Source organism: Triturus cristatus, chromosome 5_1 (assembly GCF_964204655.1).
Source record: "Triturus cristatus chromosome 5_1, aTriCri1.1, whole genome shotgun sequence".
NCBI lineage: Eukaryota > Metazoa > Chordata > Amphibia > Caudata > Salamandridae > Triturus > Triturus cristatus.
This window is the reverse complement of record NC_140587.1, coordinates 636164864-636185200: the sequence shown is the minus strand read 5'-3', so window position 1 is coordinate 636185200 and position 20337 is coordinate 636164864. Positions and strand designations below refer to the sequence as shown.

Genomic DNA, 20337 nt, shown 5'->3' with positions numbered 1-20337 from the left:
GGAGTGAGGATAAATGACCGCACGGCATATGCACTATCGCCTAGGTGAGAAAGAGGGTGCCATTAGTCACATACACCAATACACATTCATCTGCGGTAAGTATAAGGGAGTGTCACAGTGATTTACTTAGCAGGTATCCTTCTCCAAATTGTCCCGCAACCAGGCGTGTGTAGATCCCACTGTTCTGGAAGATGTAGGAGTCGTGGGTGCTCCCAGGAAATTTGGCTACGATGTCAGTAATTATGTTGGCAGCATCGCAGATTACCTGCACATTTATGGAGTGGGTGGACTTTCTGTTCCTGTAGATATACTCAGTGGCTGCTGGTGGGCAGATTGGAATGTGTGTGCCATCGATGCAGCCTATGACATGCGGGAACTGTGCCATCTGGTAGAAGTCTGTCTTGGTTTTCAGCAGTTCAGCCTGTGTGTTTGGGAAGCTAATGTAGTGTTGCATTCTCTGCATCATGGCATCCAGGAACTTCCTGAAGAAACGGGACAGGCAACTCTGGGATACCCCGCCTACCGCAGCTATCACCCCCTGGTAACTGCCAGATGCGAGTAGATAGAGGCTACACAGCACCTGCACATGTGGTGGTATAGCGTGCGCCCTTGTTGTTGGATGGTCCAGGAGTGGGTGCAAGTCCCTTATCAGGTCTATGATGGTTTGGAGGTGTAGCCTGTACCTTTCATGTATCTCAGCCTCAGTCTGTTGGAAGAGTGTGATGCGCTGTCTGTAAATGCGCTCCTCCCGTCTCCAAATCCTCACACCTGCTGCCTGTAGACGTTGGCGCCTTGCAATCACATAGAGAGCCGCCATGGTGATCACGCTGTTGCATTTTTGGATTGCTTATATGCACTGTAGCTGATTACCACCTGCTTTCACTCAGTGTTAAATACCGACTCTTAAATACCGAATTTCATGCAATTCGGTAATACCGAATTTACCTACATCTCTTTTCTCGTTTTGCCATTTCCTATTTACCGATTCGGTAAATAAGAATTCGGTAATTCCGATTCGGTAATTTAGAATTCGGTAAAGATGAATGGGTATTTACCAATTCATAATTACCGAATCCTGCTTTTTGGCCTCCTACATCTCAATCGCCTAAATATCGGTCGGTAACGTGATATTTACCGAATTTTGGCCGTTACCGACCGGTATTTAGCTACCTACATAAGGCCCCAAATCTCATGGAAAGACAGTGCAATACATAGATCTTGACTCTAATTCTCAATGACATTGTATAATGAAGGAGTGGATAGAGTAAGAGACATAAGGGTTCAGCAAAATTGATTTATGCCAAACAGATATAATACCTAACAGAAAGATAGATGAAGAGACAATAGATTCATCTAAAGAAATACATAATCATTCATTGTTGATGGAGTGGTTGAGTGGAGAGACAAAAGGTTGCATTCAAATGCATATATTCAAGGAAAAATTTAAAAAGACACCTAAGCTATATACAAACCTAGTAGACTGAAGGAATATTTGGGAAAACCACCCCCTGATCCCAAGGGATGACCAAGATTCTCAAAGGAATCGTCAGAAAGATGTGGAGAATCCGGACAGGTACAGGATAAGATGGAAACAGCTAGGCCTCTCAGAAAACCTACGGATAGCGGTGAATCTTCCCCTTCTCTCTCTCTACCAGCATCCCAACAGAAATATCTCCTTCTGTCTAACCCTGCCCCTAAAGTCCCTAAATATATAGTCTACATTACATGTCCGTCCCTAAAAATGTTGCATTTAAGCTCTAACTTGCACACTGACTGGTGGGCTGGGGCGGTGGTACGATCACACCATTAGGAGTCTGCATTTCATTCACTATTTTTTTTTACACAAATATTCCCAGGGTCTGGTTCAAAACTTTATTAAAATGTTCATGTACTTGCAACAATTTATAATATTTTATTGAGAAAATACAGTTCTTTCGCTGGGGCATCTCCGGTCTCACGCTCCTGTTCAGTAATTGGCAGGCGATGCATGCACTGGCCTCTTATGTCATCTTCTGCACACATCGTCCCTTGCTCTCCATCGTGGCAGAACGAACTCGCTCCTAGCAATCCCCCCTCCCACTTCGGCTAAGTTGAATAAAATGGCGTCTTCACTCAGCACACTAAAGTGGATAGAAATGAATATTTATTAGTTATGTGATAACAAAACCATCACTGTTTGCCTCCCACCGTTGTCTACTTCCCGTTAAAGTTACCTAGCATTGGCAAATATGCAAGCAAGCAGCATTAACCATTACTTTAGAAGCAAGAATGCAACATGCAAATACTGAAACCCTTGCGGCCTACTCATGCAATTTCTTTGTTTCTTCAAAAACACAACAGTTATTACAATACAATGTGATTACGGGTTAGTTTAAATCATGCGCAAAGCAATTCCCCTGTGTTTATGTGGGTGTATGTTAGATTTATCTTCATCTACTTACTGTTAGTACTTATTTTGGGTGTACATTAACCCGAGCAGGTTTCATTTTTGCGAAATCCTGCTCTATCAATTCTCTCCTCTGAAGGCTTTTGAAAGCCATCACAAAATACCTACCATACCGAGTGCCATCTTTAATTTCAACATTTTTTTTTTAATTCTGTATTCTTTCCTCTTTTTATGGAACTCTCATTTAAATCTTTCATTAAATCATAATATTCTCTTTCATCTCTTCTAACTCTATCTCTTCTCTCTTTTGTTTTCTTGTTCTTCGCTCATTCTCTGATTCTTTCACTTCTCTTTTTCTACTCTTGCACTTACAACATTTATATGTTACTATTATCATTAATACAACTATAGCTGTAGAAACAATTGGGATTATTATTTGGCCTAATAAACTACTTCCAAAGTTAGAAATCCATTTACTCACTGAGCAGAAACCCTTACCAAGTTTCTCCCATACACTGTCAACCTCCAGTTAGGTCAAGTCTGTATGTAATTTTGTAATATTCTTTATATATCCCTCTATACCTTTACTCTTGTCAGGAATATATGTGCAACAATGTTGAACTTTTAACATCCCACAGACTCCGCCCTCCTTTGCCAATAATAGATCACGGGCAAGTCGATTTTGCAAAACCATTGATCTAATTGCAATAATTTCGGTGTCAATCATCAAGAACCCACCAGCAGTTTATGTAGATAACCGGTCAACTACTGTGGACTATTTTCGAATTTTATGGGAACTCAGAACGACTCCAACTGAGGGTATTAGTGCGCCGAAAATATCACATACTATTTCTGAGAAACTTGCTCTTTTGTTACGTGTTAGTCCAAGCTCTACTTCATTCATTTTGTGTTTACTTCGGTCCATAGGAAAGACAATAGCAAAATAGCAACTCCCGTACCAATGTGCAGGCAACCTATAGTAGGCTTTCTTGCCACACACATAGTAAACCCCTGGAAATACAGGATCTGTCCCGCCTTTCAACCCCCAACCTCCAGTAATTTGGAAGGTATGCTCACATTCACTAGAACCGATAAAGTAGTTATTATAATTAGTTTTAGTTCTAAACAGACAGATCTTTCCTTTCTGTGACCAGTCCATTGACATTGCAGCATAGCCCTCGCCTATCTCATAATTTCCTTCTCTAAAATCCCATGGAGGTATTCGGGACTTTTGTTCAGCAGCTTTCTTTTGAAAGTTTTCTCTTATGATTTCTACCATTTCTAAGAATACCTTCTCTTCAATCCTCAGTCTACAAGTCAAGCTATTCCTGTAAGCATTTTCTATATCTAACATAAGGTTGCTGCTTGCGGACACCTAACACAGACGTTTCACCCCCTGTATATGTGAGTCACAAGTAAGACACATACTTTTTACCTGAACTGAGACCGAGACCAGGTGAATAAGATGGGGAAAAGAAAGACAACAGCAAGTCACACATTGAAACCTTTGAGTAAGCCTAAAAATGCAAATATGACTTTGCTTAATTATCTTACTGGGGCTGTAGGTGTTCTTGAAAAACAGATCTCATCAGTAGAAAAAACAGTAAATGTGGACTCATTGGTGACCTTATCTAATGACAAAGTAATTTCACTAATTGATAGGGGGTGGATGAAAACTACAGTTTGGGTAATACGAATGCTAAGCAAGTGAAAAATGGTTGTATCCAGATTGTTTCAGATGACATTTCCACTAGTGATCTGGATATCGATATTCTACCTCCCTCTAAAAAACCTTGTAACCCATTAAGACCAGAGAGTCACGATATTTCCCTGAGTTGAACGCACACGATCCCACCTAAAGCCAGAATATCTAAGATTAATGCAAAAAAACAACAGGGGACAAAAGGCAAAGCCCAGAACAAAATAGGTGCAGAAAATACTTCTTGTTTAAAAAAATAAATGTAAGATAACCTCTATTGAGTTCGAGAACACGGCCAGCTTAGTAAAAGATCTGAGTTTGTTAAACAGTCTATTAGCACCTAGACAATTAGGTTGGACAAAATTGAAGCAGGTATGAAGAAAGTTCTTGAAAACGTGAGTTTGGTCTCACAAAAGGGGAGTATATATAATATGGGGTCATCTAGCACTCCCCCACAGACCGAGAGTGCAAATCTGAACAATACCCCACCAGCACCGAAAAGGCAGACTGGTGAAAGGGATAAGGGAAAGGGGACTGGGACACATATAAAATCACCAGTAAATACGCACAATAGCTTATCGACCAGGGGTGAAGTGATTAACGAAAAAGCGATAAGAAGGTCGGGAAATCATCTGGGCGATAGACAGGCTTGTGATTTAACATCAAGATCACGTGTGACACATAATTATCCTTCAGAAAGCCTAAGCTGCTCACAGATTTTTAATTTACCCCCAGCCACCACACCGTTTACTGTAATTTTAGCCACTGTTCCAGTTCCCCCTCCGGGGGAAAATGAAACATGGATTTCACTGAGGAATAAAGCCATATATTATTTAGGGAGTAGAACAGGATTGACCAGTGCAATGTTTGGTGATTTCAAAATGGTGAGGAGGATCGGTTGGGGTGGAAATAGTGGGAACGTTTTTAAAGGTCACTGTGTCGTCCTCTCATTTGGAACACCATCCCTGGTAAGGGAAATCCTCTTAAGAGTCCGAGAAGCAACCATCACCTACAATAGTATTATTGGTGGGTTTTTTTACCAGACCAAGCATTATGTATGGCACAATAGAAATCATCCACCCATACAGGATATTGATTATCCAATTTATAATCTTGAGGTGTGTAATAGATTTGGGCCTCTTCAATTACTGGACAAGAATGATTGGCTACTTACCAGACAAGATCAGAGCGCAATCACTAAGGGTAACGATATCCAGACTCTCTGTGAAGCCCATTTGACTAAACAAAATAGTGCCCTGAAAATTAAGCCGAGGGAAATAGACTTAAATGGTGAAGAAGATCTTGGGTCAGCCCTAACAATTAGTGATGTATTAGAATTGGACGAGACTAGAGCTCCTAGCCGAGATATGAAACCTGGGTCTGAAAAATCTTGCCAGATTGACTCTGCCCCTGGATCAATATCCCCCAAAACTGTTAGAGTTATTTTTTGGAACCTAGACGGTCTCTGAAATAAAGTGAATAATATAGCTTGGAAGGATTTTATTGACAAATTCGACATTTTGTGTGTACAAGAGACTTGGGTGATAGATGAAGTGCATATAGCACATTAAGACATTTCACACGCCAGCGATTCGCTCAAAACACGGGAGACCGAAGGGGGGAATTTGTGTTTATGTCTCAAACTTGGTTGGGGCAACAACGTCTGAAATGATGAAATCTGAAATCTATTATCAAATAGTATCGATTCGAATAGATTGTAAATGTATTTTGATTTGTAACAAAGAAGGTACGTTGTTCCTAAAATGGGTCATAGAACAGAAGGAGAATGAAGTGCTGTGTACAGGAGCCACTACGAATGCAGGTAATCCCGCTGATGTCAGACTGCAGGGAAATTGTTTCCTTTGGAACTAGGGCCCTCACACACCCAGCCAGCAGGTGTCATGCTTCATCATTGGGCCTGCTCCTCGTCGGGTCGGCGCTGCAATACCCGACGGGCACCCAATGAGGGGCTCTTTGGCGGAGATCTTTTGTTCCATGCCATATGGTGTCGTGGGGGTGAGGGACCTATAGAGTGTAGATGTAATGTGCTAGTGAGTGCAAAGGTTAAAACAGGTCAGGAAGTCCAGTGCGAAACCCTTTTTCCCTGTTGGGCTCCCTACCTGATTAAAAAATATATATAGAGAGTGTATGGCAGCTATATGACCATAGTGGATCACAAATTGTATGCGCCCTACTCTCGCTATCGAGGTCAACATGTTTCATGCCTAATTGTCAGGGGGATCAGTGGCAATTCTTCAGGACCATGGTGAAAACTATCTACACGCTGTGAACAGGTGGAAACACCTACCTATCACATGGAGAGACTGCGGGGAAAAAACATTTACCCACAGGTATAAAGGACAATCTGGAAAGAGAAAAAAAAAAAAAAAAAAAAATGTATTTTGATTGTAATCAATTTCTATAATAATGTCAAAATAGAATAAATTGGGGCCATATTGAAGATGCTCAGTTATGATCTTAGTAAAATAAAAGCAACCAGTGAAATTGAAATGATCACTATTTGGGGAGGCGATTGTAATATTGGTTTATGTCCTCTAGCTGGGCTTAGAAAATGCTGCCTAACAACAGAGGAGGATGATCCCTCGATTCGCTTTGTGCACTCAGAAAGAGGGGAGATGTTTAATGAGATTTTATTCTCATATAACCTCGATTTTGCTAACTGTTTGTGCTCCCCTAGAGTGGACTTTGGGCATACCTTTATAGGTAGGGGCTTACAATCCACGATAGACTATATAATTGCCCCTAACCATAATGCAAATTGTATTACGAGGTATAAAACCCACAAAAATGTGATGATTGATCATCTGCCTTTAAGTATTAACATTACATTCCCAATTGTTTTAGAACGACAACATTACAATCAAGTAGCTTGGTCCCAGAATATACAAAGGGGCAGATTGAATGGTTACACTCTGCGTTGGTCTAGCCGCGATCCATCAGAACTTATCAAACAAATTATAAGCAAGGCCTATGACTCTATCTTAATGTGTCTGGAGGAATCTTCTTCCTACGAAAATATAGTGTTAGCATTCGCACAAATTACATCAACTGTCCAAAATTTGCTTAGAGTTGAAAGCAAGAACAATCGTACTTGCAGGAAGGGGTGGTTTGATTCAAACTGTTCTAAGGCATAACAAGAAACTGAAGGGGGGTATTCATTTAGCACAGGGTATTGACTGGCACTCGTCAAATAGTGTGGAGTTTGCACAATTGCAGACAATGAATGTGGTGCTGCAGGTGAAGGAAAAAACCCTAAACCCTCAATTATGGACCGAGGTCCGTCAATGCACAACAACAATACCTGTGCACATGCATATGAGTAGAAAACAATACAGAAAGTTTTCGTTTTAACAAAGATAAAGGACAAAGGTATTCTTTCTTGAAGTGTTGATTTTTTTAATGGTGAAATGAATCGTGAACCAGCCAACAAAATCAGCCTTAGTGTGGGGTGGCGTTGGTTTGGAGTGGTGGTAAACCACTGTTTGGGAGAAAGTCTATTACCTACTAGGTTTAAAATGCAAGTGTGCGATCTTAAGTAGAATGACAGTGAATTGTGTTCACATACAGTGAAAAGTTGCAGTGTAAGTGCACAAGACACGTATTTGTAGTGAGCATCCACCATAATGCGAGCGCAGGCCCTATACAATAGGTTTTAGGTGACGGGGTATTGATTGTGTCCACACCACAGTCCCAAAATAAGTGCAGGTGCCTATGCTGACCAAAGAAATCTCTTGTAATTAAAACTGATAACAACAGGCCTACCTGTAATTGAGTAGATTGAGAACTGGACCTATAACGACAATTGTGCACTTGGGTAAGGCAGTACCTCATGTAGACATGATACAAGACACTAAAATCACTTCACAAACTAGCACACATGCTACTGTTACTTGGCTCACCTTACAACTGGTGATAATTACGACCCAGTGGGTCCTAAAGTCTGTCTGCAATGGGGACATTTCTTCTATACAAGGCTCTGTGTACCTGCATGATAATAACTTCCATGAGTCAAACGCACTTTATAATCCAATACTTGTCCTGGAAAAATATAGGTGGCAGCCAGTTTCTATTCTATACAGTAAGGGTTGGAGCCCATTCCTGGCATGTGACACGTGTCACTCTGTAATGTGGCATATGCCACAGCTAATGTGACATATGCCACAGATTTTTGACATGGTCTTTCATGATTATCAGTTGATGATTTCCAAAGGACTATCTTTCACTCTGCTAAAATAAATAAAATATTTTAAAAAATAAAAACAAAATAAAAAAAGAATTTCCCCAGGTGGGATTTGAACCCTTGTCAAAAAAGTATTCTTTGTCCCTGTTAGCTACCTATAGACCATCCATTCTGCAGTTATTTTCTTTGCCCAAATCCTTTGAGTCATGGAAAAAGGGGAATGTCCTTCTTCTGTTTCCATGCAGTTTTTCCATTTACATGCCACAAATCTACACTTGATTTTCGTTATTTATAAACAAAGAGCCCTTCCTTCCTCTCACTCCTGCACTTGGCCCATGCATTTAGTTTTCTTACACAACCATTCCCAAAGTCTCATTCCACAAATTAAGGGATTTCTTTCATAGCAAACCTTGCCCCCCCTTCCACGTGCAACAGCATGTCACGCATCTCTGACATGCACTGGCTTGACTAAAAATGATACAAATCTCCCAGACACTGCTAGGGGTGATTTACAAATGGGCATCTTTCATTTGGATAAAATAGAAAAAAAATAGAAAAGAATATAAAAATCGATTTTCCCCAGCTGGGGTTTGAACCCTTGTCAAAAAGCATTCACAGCCCCTGTCACCTACCACTGTACCATCTGTTCTGCACAGATTTTCTTTGCCCAAAGCCTTTGTGTCTTGGAAAAAGTGTGCTGTCCTTCTTCTGTTTCCATGCCGTTTTTCTTTTTACATGCCACAAATCTACACTTGATTTTCGTTATTTATAAACAAAGAGCCCTTCCTTCCTCTCACCCTGACACTTGGCCCAAGCAATTAGTTTTCTTACACAACCATTCCTAAAGTCTCATTCCACAATTTAATGGATTTCTTTTATAGCAAACCTTGCCCCCTTCCACGTGCCACAGCTTTTTGACAAGGGTTCAAACCCCAGCTGGGGAAAATCGATTTTTATATTATTTTCTATTTTTTTTTCTATTTTACCCAAATGAAAGATGCCCTTTTGTAAATCACCCCTAGCAGTGTCTGGGAGATTTTTGTCCTTTTTAGTCAAGCCAGTGCATGTCAGACATTTGTGACATGCTGTGGCACGTGGAAGGGGGGCAAGGTTTGCTATGAAAGAAATCCCTTAATTTTTGAAATGAGACTTTGGGAATGGTTGTGTATGAAAACTAATTGCATGGGCCAAGTGCCAGGGTGAGAGGAAGGAAGGGCTCTTTGCTTATAAATAACGAAAATCAAAAGTAGATTTGTGGCACGTAAAAAGAAAAATAGCATGGAAACAGAAGAAGGACATCACCCTTTTTCCAAGACACAAAGGCTTTGGGCAGAGAACATCTATCCAGAATAGATGGTAGAGTGGTAGGTGACAGGGGCTTTGAATGTATCTTGACAAGGGTTCAAACCCCAGCTGGGGCAAATCGATTTTTATATTATTTTCTATTTTTTTTTCTATTTTACACAAATGAAAGATGCCCTTTTGTAAATCACCCCTAGCAGTGTCTGGGAGATTTGTGTCCTTTTTAGTCAAGCCAGTGCATGTCAGACATTTGTGACATGCTGTGGCACGTGGAAGGGGGCCAAGGTTTGCAATTAAAGAAATCCCTTAATTTGTGGAATGAGACTTTAGGAATGGTTGTGTAAGAAAACTATTTGCATGGGCCAAGTGTCAGGGTGAGAGGAAGGAAGGGCTCTTTGTTTATAAGTAACGAAAATCAAGTGTAGATTTGTGGCATGTAAAAAGAAAAACGGCATGGAAACAGAAGAAGGACATCACCCTTTTTCCAAGACACAAAGGCTTTGGGCAAGGAAACTCTATCCAGAACAGATGGTACAGGGGTAGGTGACAGGGGCTATGAATGCTTTTTGACAAGGGTTCAAACCCCAGCTGGGGAAAATCGATTTTTTTTATTCTTTTCTATTTTTTTTCTACTTTACCCAAATGAAAGATGCCCTTTTGTAAATCACCCCTAGCAGTGTCTGGGAGATTTGTGTCCTTTTTAGTCAAGCCAGTGCATGTCAGACATTTGTGACATGCTGTGGCACGTGGAAGGGGGGCAAGGTTTGCTATGAAAGAAATCCCTTAATTTGTGGAATGAGACTTTAGGAATGGTTGTGTCAGAAAACTAATTGCATGGGTCAAGTGTCAGGGTGAGAGGAAGGAAGGGGTCTTTTTTTTTTTTTTTTTTTTTGTAAATATGTTTATTAACATTCAAAATCATACAAATACATGACAATTAACAATCGACCCTTGCTGAAAAACATCTAAGTGGGCAATTGCACTAGGATAACCATGCTCGCTGAACCCCACTGACATACTCTCGGATCAATTGCTCCTCTTACAAACCTTACAATAAAGTCACTAGTAGTTCCACCATCGGAGCAGCTTGCAAGGCCACATTTACAAACATATTAACAATGGAGCCTCCGTTCAACAGGTTCAGTGCATAAGCAATATGACTAATCCTAAACTGCTCAACTAACCCTGAGTGCAACCCCTCCCCCCTCCCCCCATCCTCCCCCCATCCCCTCCGGCTCTTTGTTTATAAATAACGAAAATCAAGTGTAGATTTGTGGCATGGAGAAAGAAAAACGACATGGAAACAGAAGAAGGACATCACCCTTTTTCCAAGACACAAAGGCTTTGGGCAAAGATAATCGATGCAGAACAGATGGTACAGTGATAGATAACAGGGGCAATGAGTGATTTTTGACAAGGGTTCAAGCCCCATAGCTTATGTATTTGGAATTTGTTATTATGTTTTTGTTAATTTAACCCAGATGGAAGATATATCTTTAAACTATTTCACTAGCACTTCTGGAGGGTTTATAACACAATTATACCTCAAACAACATATCCACAAAATGTGGCATGCTGTGGCATATGTCATGGCATATGCCACATGCCGGACTTGGGCTCCAACCCCTTCTCATTCTATAGTCATACGGATAGCCATAGTATCATCTTACCTTACGAGTAAGGTGATGTAATTATATTCTGGACGGTGAGTCTCTATCCTGGTGTTGCAAAAGTTGAGTGATTTCTCTTTTCAAATTTCAATACGCCTCGTGTAGGCAAGATTGATTTAATGCGACACCATCCACCGTAACCGAAGCTGAAAATAAGCCAAGCGACATAATTGTTTTCAAAACCGCACTAAATTACACCCTCGCAAGACATAAAATTAACCAAACAATAAAAAGGAGCTAATTTCAGGGAAACTCTCCCTCACGTACTTGGGGCGAGTACGCCTTGTTGCTCTCGTGTGTCCGGGACCACGTCTGACCAGAAACTGAGTGAGACGCGACCCGGATATGCAGTTAAATGGCTACAGTGCCGAAAAAAAGACTAGAACGTTGAACCCGTTAACTGATGGTTTGCGTATTTATGTAGACCTGTGATGTGGCATGCGGTGTGTTACATCATTTCGTATGCGATATATTTGCAAATGCAGCCGATCTCTCACCACGCTGCATAAAGTTTGGAGGGACTGAATCTCATATGTAGATAATACTTGAGGTGTCAATTAAAGTCACTAAAATATTATCTTGTGTACGGCGTTTTTCTCAATGGGTTGCATGCAGTCAGTACAGAATAGGGAACCCAGATTATACATACAGCTAAAACTGGTGGAGATGATGGGGCGATATCGAAATTCACGTTCTTTTGAAAGATAAACAAGAATAAGCACATAGCGGAGCACTCCCCTATTGTGCAAACCATGACGGTAGTGAAGCATAACATACAGCATTCTTGGTACTCATTAAGACATATTCCGTAGATGCACCGAAAATACAACTGGTAGAACGTCTGCATGCAATTTTTCATGATACAATATTACAACTTACAAGTGATGGAACGAAGCATGTTACTAGTGACTATTATTACTACATTTGACTTTTGTTTCTACATTCTTTGGGGGTTGAGCCACATAACAAAGGGATCATAAAAAATTGGAAAATTAAATACAAACACGCATAAAATTGCATGGTAATCTAATTCATATGACAGATCACACATACATTTTTTTTTTGTGTTACACGTTGCCCTTAATCACCAAGGAAAAAATGCATCTCCCGGTCACTATTTAGACCCAGCTCGTATGTTTTCAAACGCATTATCCAAAAGCCCTCAGAACATCTCAAACGTAATTCTCTGTTCCCTCCTCTGGGACCATGCTTATTGAGGTCGATTCCATAAAAAAGGAATTGTTTGAGTACACCCTGAGAGGAACATTCCCACACATGGGATGCCATTGGGTATCTGGGGTCCTGTTGTTTGAGCGCTCAAACGTGTTCCCTTACTCTTTGGGAGGGAGGGGTGGAGGGGGGGGGGGGAAGCAGGCCACTGACAAGATCGTTGTGTGTAAAAGGCCGCTTTATTGGAAACAGGTGCACATTACAAATTAAAATCCTTGGCCGAAACGCCTTCCAAAACTAGGCCTCACTAAATATAACATGCCTAGCCCCGCCCCCCGCCCCCTCCCCTAAATACCTTCGAGCCCGCCCCCGCCCGTACATTACAACATTACAACAATATAAAAGCATTATAAAACATTATAAAACATTACACTCCTGTATAACCCCCCAACAATCTCTAAATCCAAACCTTCTGTTAACCAAAACTCCCCTGCCTGCCCCTTTTCAGCTATCGGCCCCCAAACTGTGTAACCGAACTAAATTTACCAAACTAACCTTTTCCTGTCGATAACCCCAACTCAACCCCAATCACTCCACCAACTTCCGGTAAAACTGACCAGAAATCACCATAACCCCCGCACAGCACCTGCTCCAAGCGACAAAGTACAAACATAGCAGAACCCCTTGCACATCTGTTCCCACAAAACGCCTGAAAAATTTCGCAAAAAAGGGGAAAAAACTGGAAAAACGTATACTGAAAACCCAAAACCCTAAACGAAAAAAGGGGGGAAAAACACCCAAAAACGTGTTTTTTGAGGGAGGGAGGGAGGGGACAAAAAACACGACACTATCCTCGCTCCCGGCCACCAGGTCACCAAACCTAAAATGGTGGCCGGGGGCGGGCTCCCAAGGTATTTATACCTGGGCAACATTTCGATACATTTGGGCTCTAATTGGGCTGGCTTTGGGCTATCTTTTCCCTACTAGCCAGCCCAAGTTCAAAAACCGCGCGGGGCCCGCAAACCCCTCCCTCCACACGCCCCCTCCCAAACTGCCCGGGGGTGGGGACTCCCTGCGGTCGCCTTCCCCCCCCAAGCCCCCCTTGGGAGGGAGGGGTGGAGGGGGGGAAGCAGGTCACTGACAAGATCGTTGTGTGTAAAAGGCCGCTTTATTGGAAACAGGTGCACATTACAAATTAAAATCCTTGGCCGAAACGCCTTCCAAAACTAGGTCTCACTAAATATAACATGCCTAGCCCCGCCCCCCGCCCCCTCCCCTAAATACCTTCGAGCCCGCCCCCGCCCGTACATTACAACATTACAACAATATAAAAGCATTATAAAACATTATAAAACATTACACTCCTGTATAACCCCCCAACAATCTCTAAATCCAAACCTTCTGTTAACCAAAACTCCCCTGCCTGCCCCTTTTCAGCTATCGGCCCCCAAACTGTGTAACCGAACTAAATTTACCAAACTAACCTTTTCCTGTCGATAACCCCAACTCAACCCCAATCACTCCACCAACTTCCGGTAAAACTGACCAGAAATCACCATAACCCCCGCCACCCAGAAAGAGGGGGGCGGTGCAACTACCCTCCCCTCTTTCTGCCCCCCAACAAAAAAGGCTTTAAACACAACGAGCCTGATTCTGCCCCCTCAAGCACCGAGACAAGACCTCCCTGAGCTCCAACAAATAAAGATCCATGCCCAACCTCGACAAATGGACCCCATCTCCCCGAAAAAACTCTACCGCCTCAAAGCGGATATCTTTATGAGTGACTCTCCCAAAGCCCAAATCTCGGCAAAACCGGGAGATCTCCAAATTCACTTTCCTCCGAGACCTATCAACCGCCCTGGGCTTCAACGCCCCTCTCCACACCCTCCGCGGGACCAATTCTGTCCAGAGAACATGACAACCCGACCACTGCTCTTTCACCAACGCCAAGTCTCTTTTCATGGCTCGCAACAATACCACCCCTTTGACACTACAAAGATCATTCTCCCCCAAGTGAATTAAGAGAATATCCGGGCATTGACCCCTCACCATGGCCTTATTCAGACAGGGGATCAGCTCCCTCCAAAGCATCCCCCCCTTACCCTTCCATACCAATCGAAAAAGGCTGCCGTTGAAACCCAAACTTTCCCCAAAATAACTTTTGCACGCCTGCACGTGCGCCCACTTGACGAAGGAATGCCCCACAATCCACACCGTCAACTCCCTCGTGTGTGGCCCGGCCACCGAACCTGAAATGAAAAACAAATATGAGACTCACACCAAAGCAGTAGACGCAGGCGCCGAAGGAGGATCCTCCCGTACATATTTGTGAAAGCAGGAAGATGACCAACGCCCCAAGCGCATTATATCGCCCTGCGACCAACCCCGGTTATGCGCCTCGGTCGCTGCCCCAATCCTGAAAGAATGTGTCCCAAACTGCGCGCCATCCAACCCCAACTGCTGCAACCCCTTACGCAGGACCATGCGCAGCTGATAGTCAGAGACGCGCGCCCCGTCTACGTGTTGAAAAACTAGCTGGCCCCCCTCCCCCCCGAGAGCGACCTCCACTGCCTGGCCCAGCGCAGCGGACATGTGCAACTAGGGGATCCTGCCTCCAACCAAACCCCTTTCCCAACCCCCTTCTGATCTGTTTTGGAGCTGGCCAACCAAACATGTACGCCAGTGTCCGACATGAAAACATCCTGCCAACAAATACCCCGCTTCAACTTGGTCCCCAGGAGCTCCGAAACCCTGAAAGCCCCGAAAAACATGAAAACCATAAGGGTAGAAAACAATGCAACTTCAAAATCGTCAGTGCAAACTGCAGGCAACACAGCCAGCAAACGAGCCAGCGTCTGCCAGGAAATCGGCAAACGGGACACCCCAGTACCGCCCCGTTCTCTCGCCCACCCTTCAAGCATCCTGCGACCTATTTCCCCAGCAGACGGGGCATAACCCCAAAAAAGCTTCCCCATGAAAGCAACCCCAGCCAACTTCCCTGCTATAGTGACCCGTGACAGACCCTTCTCAATGAGGTCAAGTATAAAATGAACCACATCCTCCGAACTGCGCCCCGGCTCTACCCTCCTACTAGCACCTGACGCCAAAAATTCCTTCCATGCCAAGGTGTACGCCGTACGCGTGGAAACCGACAAGGAACCTACCACCAGTTGAAACACCCTGCGTTGCCGACCGACCAAAGGTGCTCCGGCATCGGGGTCGGTGTCCTGTCCGCCTCTTTGGCCAGCCCATGGAATCTCTCCCACTGTGAACGAGACAAAGCATCCGCGATGTCATTGTCCACGCCCGGTACGTGCAAAGCCCTGAATGAAATGTCATAGCGCAAACAGCCCAGCACAAACACCCTCAGTAATTTCAGAAGCTGCTCATCCCTGGCCGATTGTCTATTGACTATTTGCACCACCGCCATGTTGTCCACACGGAAAAGCACCCTCTTGTGTTCCAGCTCTTTGCCCCAAATGGTCAATGCCACCAAAAGTGGGAAGAGTTCCAAAAAGGCAATGCTCCGCCCACCATTCTTCCACTCCTGAGGCCACTGCTCTGCACACCAATGCCCCTGCCAGTAGATGCCAAAACCTTCGCTGCCCGCCGCATCTGAAAACAGCTGCACATCCCACTGAACATCCTCGTCCCTGGCCAAAGGCACCCCGTTAAATGAGTGCAGGAAAAAGGACCACATCCGCAAATCCTCCTTCACCCCAGCCGACAGACGCACATGATGATGAGGCAAGTGCCGGCCTGCTAAGGCCCGGCCCAGGCGCCGACAGAAAGTCCGCCCCGCCCGAACCACCCTACAAGCAAAGTTCAGATGGCCTAGCAACACCTGTATTTCCTTCACCGTCACCTTCGGTCGAGCCAACATCTCTTCCAGCAAAACCAACATTTTAGATTTCTTATCCGCGGGCAGCCGAGCCTGCATAGCAACTGAGTCAAGTTCAATGCCCAGGAATGAAATGACAGTATCCGGCCCCATTGTTTTCTCCGGAGCTAAAGGCACCCCCAACTCCTCCATAAGCTCCTGAAACGACTCCAGTGCACGCCGGCACTCCGAAGAACCCGGAGAGCCCACAAAAAAGAAATCATCCAGATAATGTGTGACCCAGCTGTGACCAGTGCGGTGCGTGAAAAACCACTGCAAAAAAGTGCTGAAGAGCTCGAAAAGAGCACATGACACCGAGCAACCCATGGGTAGCGCCTTATCCACATACCATTCACCCTCAAATTGTATGCCCAACAAAGGCCAGTCATCCGGATGAACCGGGAGCAGCCGGAAAGCCGACTTAATATCGCATTTTGCCATCCCTGCAGCCGCGCCCGCGGCCACAACCAGTGACATAGCAACGTCAACTGAGGAGTATGACACCGAAGCAGCGTCTTCATCGATAAAATCATTGACTGACGACCCTTCAGGCCATGACAAATGCTGAATCAGCCGAAACTGCCCCTCCTCCTTCTTGGGCACCACACCAATAGGGGAAATGATCAAATTAGGAACTGGCCATTCACCAAACGGGCCTGCCATCCTCCCCTCATGCACTTCCTTACGCAATTTTTCTCTCACCACCAGCTTGTGCTCTGCTGCGGATTTCAAATTATCCGCCCACCTTCTCTGCCGGGGCCCGTGGTACCCCAAATGAAAACCCCACCTGAAACCATCCAAAAGAGTTCGCTTTGCCACCAAGTCCCCGTAGCCATCCAAGGCAGCCTGAAGCCGAGCCAATTTAATTGGTGTAGGAGCCCTTCGGCCCAGGACCTTGTGCGCCCCTACCCCCTCGCCCACCCTGTGACTGCTGCGCGCTGCCAGACAACCCTGCACCTGCTTGCTGCCCTCCTGACGGCCTAACTCCCCAGCAGTTGACAAGGGAATGCCGCTTGCCGCACTTAGAACACTCATGTTTGTATTTACAATACTCTCGCGTGCACAGGCCCTTGTTGAAGTCCCAACAGGCCCCGACCCCAGATTGTGATGTTGCTGAGCCTCCCACCCCACCCCGGGTGGGCTTCCCCTGAAAGGGCCGGTAAACTAACGGCAGACCACTAGCCGTAAAAATCGTCTTACCCCCTGGCGCGGCCCCCATGGTATGTTGCCACAGGTCATTATCCAACTCACCCCATTTAGCTTCAGCATCCCAAGCCATACGAGCTCGAAATTCCTCGTCATACTGAGCCCAAGCATAACCCGTACCAGTGATTTGAGCCTTTCTAATAACGTCCATATACTTAAATATGGCTACGCAGCGCTCGGGAAACTTTTCGCAGTAAACGCTAGCATAAATTAAGAACGCCGCCGTCCAATTCTCGATTGTCAGCGGCACTTTAGGGCGCTTGGCCAACTCGTACTCCTCTTCCTTAGAACCCTCCTTAGACCTCACCTCCCTGTGTAACAGTTTCAGAATTTCAACATATTCCCCCTTCCAAATACGCTCTTTCGTCGCCAGCATTAAATGCGCACCCAGGGGCTTAGTCACCCCCATATAAGGGAGCTTCTTGATCTTTAGTTCCTTGCTCTGCGGCTTTTCCTTACCATCGCCTGCCTCCGCTAGAGACCCACTCTCCACCTTGGCCCCCGACAAAGCTCCCTCCGTCCCCGTGCCAACTCCCGTGTCCTTCACATACTTGCCTCTATATAATCTCCCCTCCGACAGACCCCCACCCCCATCCTCCCCAGACCCCACAGACACCATAATAGGTTTGGCCCGTGTTTTTGCGCTCTCACCTGGCTCTAAAGAGGGTGTGCGGAGCGACTCCGACCGCCTCATACCCCTCGCCGAAGAATCCCTTGGAGGATGCGCCCTCGCTGACGGGCCGTGCTCTCCTGTAGGTTTCACCACCAAAGATTGTATGATGGGTGCCACACCCGGAACCTGCAACAGACTATGAGAAACATGAGAAATTCCCCCCCCCTCGGAGCCCCGAATCTCCCCTTCCTCGGGGCTGTCCTCATCATAATCCAGGAGTATGGGCTCATCCCCCAACAACTCCTCAGGAGCAAAATCCACTACTCGGGCCTTACCAGACCCTGAATGAGCACTGCCGGCCTCCGCGGCCTTAAAACCATCCTGCGGGGGAGCCGACTGTACACGCCGGTCCTCCCCTCTACTCCGCCCAACACAACTGTCCATCCTTTCCGAAAATTCCGTCCACCTTGACCGGCGTGACGTTGGGGCCAGCGAGGCCGCGCCGGACCTTCGTGAGCTGGCCGCGACGGGATCCCCCGCCGGTACGGAATGTGCCGCGCAAGGCCTCATCCTCCCTTCTCCTCGGCGATATTGGGCCGTACCTCGCCCTACCGAGTCTGCTGCTCTGCTACCTGACCTATCCTGAAAAGAAAAAGTTTGGACTGATGTGCCGGGAGCCACGAAACTAACCACCTCCCGCGACCCGATACCGCTCGACAAACCCGCGCCTAATATAGCCCCTCCATACACACCCGCTCGCCCTACCCCCCCGCGCTGCGACGGCACCATCTCCTCCTCGTCCCCGCTCCACTCCAACCTAGCCTGCCCCAAAACAGACGCCGAGACCTCGCCATACTCCTCCCCCAAAGATAGCGACCTACCCGACCTCCTCCTGGCACGACCGCTCGCCCCGTAAACCCACCTCTCCTTGGCACCCCCCACCCCGCCCTGCCCCCGCACGCCCGACCCACCCACCGCACCTTCCGCACTACAACCCCGGACCCCTTCGGCCCAGGAGGGAAAAATGTCCAAGCCTTCGCCCTCAAACCCTCTCCCAGACGCTTCACTATCCCCCCCAAACCACCCATCCCCTTCCACTCCCCCTTTGCCCGCCCCCCCCACCAACTCTGCGCCCGCTGAACGCCAAACCTCCCCTCCCTGGTCACTCAACCGAGCAGAACTCCCCCACTCTGACACCTCCTGCATCCTCACATCCTGCGCCGGACACCACCCCTCCACCTGCGCCCATTCCCCTTCTCCCAAGGAGCTCCCCCCCACACCTGCCAACGAAGACCCCGGCGAAAACAACAACGGGCTGTTAGGCGCTGCCTCACCACACCCCTTGGGTCTCTCCGCGGCGAATCCCGCCTCCGCATACTTCACACCACCCCTCCTGTCCGCCCCCTGCATCCCGGACCGCACAAAACCCGCCTCCAACCCTCCCGCACTCCCCGCAACAAGAGAAGAATCCCCACCATCAAAACCCGCTGGCCCGCCCCACAACTCTGGCCCCTGCTCGCGCCCCGCCGCCTGCGCCACCACCGCCGACCCGCCCACGCTCGCCACGGCGCTCCCCGCCCTCACGCTACTTAATTCCACCTCAGGCACCGACGCCGAGCGCCTCTTATTGCCGCGCCCGCCTCCGCGCTGAACACCCCCCACTGGGGGAGACAAGGAACGCTCTGCCGCACCACCGACAACGACCCCGATCCCCGCCGCATCACCCACGCCCGCCGCCCCCAAAACATTTACCCGACCGGCCTGGCCATACCGAGCGGGGGCCGCTCTCCGCACGCGCGGGCGTCCCCGCTCACTCACCGCCAATCGCGACCGCTTCGGAGACGTACACGCTGCCACCGCAGCCGCCACTCCAGCCGAGGCCTGCCGCGGGGGCCGCGACGGCCCCGCCCCCTCTCCGATGACCAAATCCATTCGACCGGCCTCTGACAGAAGCCGAAGAGCCTCTAACACTCTATAATCCTGGGACGCCATCGCAAACCAGACACCACTAGGCTTCACACTGTTGACAGGGGACAAAAAACACGACACTATCCTCGCTCCCGGCCACCAGGTCACCAAACCTAAAATGGTGGCCGGGGGCGGGCTCCCAAGGTATTTATACCTGGGCAACATTTCGATACATTTGGGCTCTAATTGGGCTGGCTTTGGGCTATCTTTTCCCTACTAGCCAGCCCAAGTTCAAAAACCGC

The 20337-nt window shown here is 46.6% G+C and overlaps 1 long non-coding RNA gene across 1 annotated transcript; it reads right to left on the bottom strand.

Annotated features, from left to right (window-relative positions):
* Positions 1–1858: 1858 nt before the first annotated feature.
* LOC146831310 (uncharacterized) lies at positions 1859–11401 on the bottom strand. Its single transcript, XR_014961265.1, has 2 exons — positions 11259–11401; positions 1859–2120 (listed from the first exon to the last, which is right to left on the bottom strand). It is a non-coding gene; the product is annotated as an uncharacterized LOC146831310 (long non-coding RNA).
* Positions 11402–20337: the final 8936 nt, after the last annotated feature.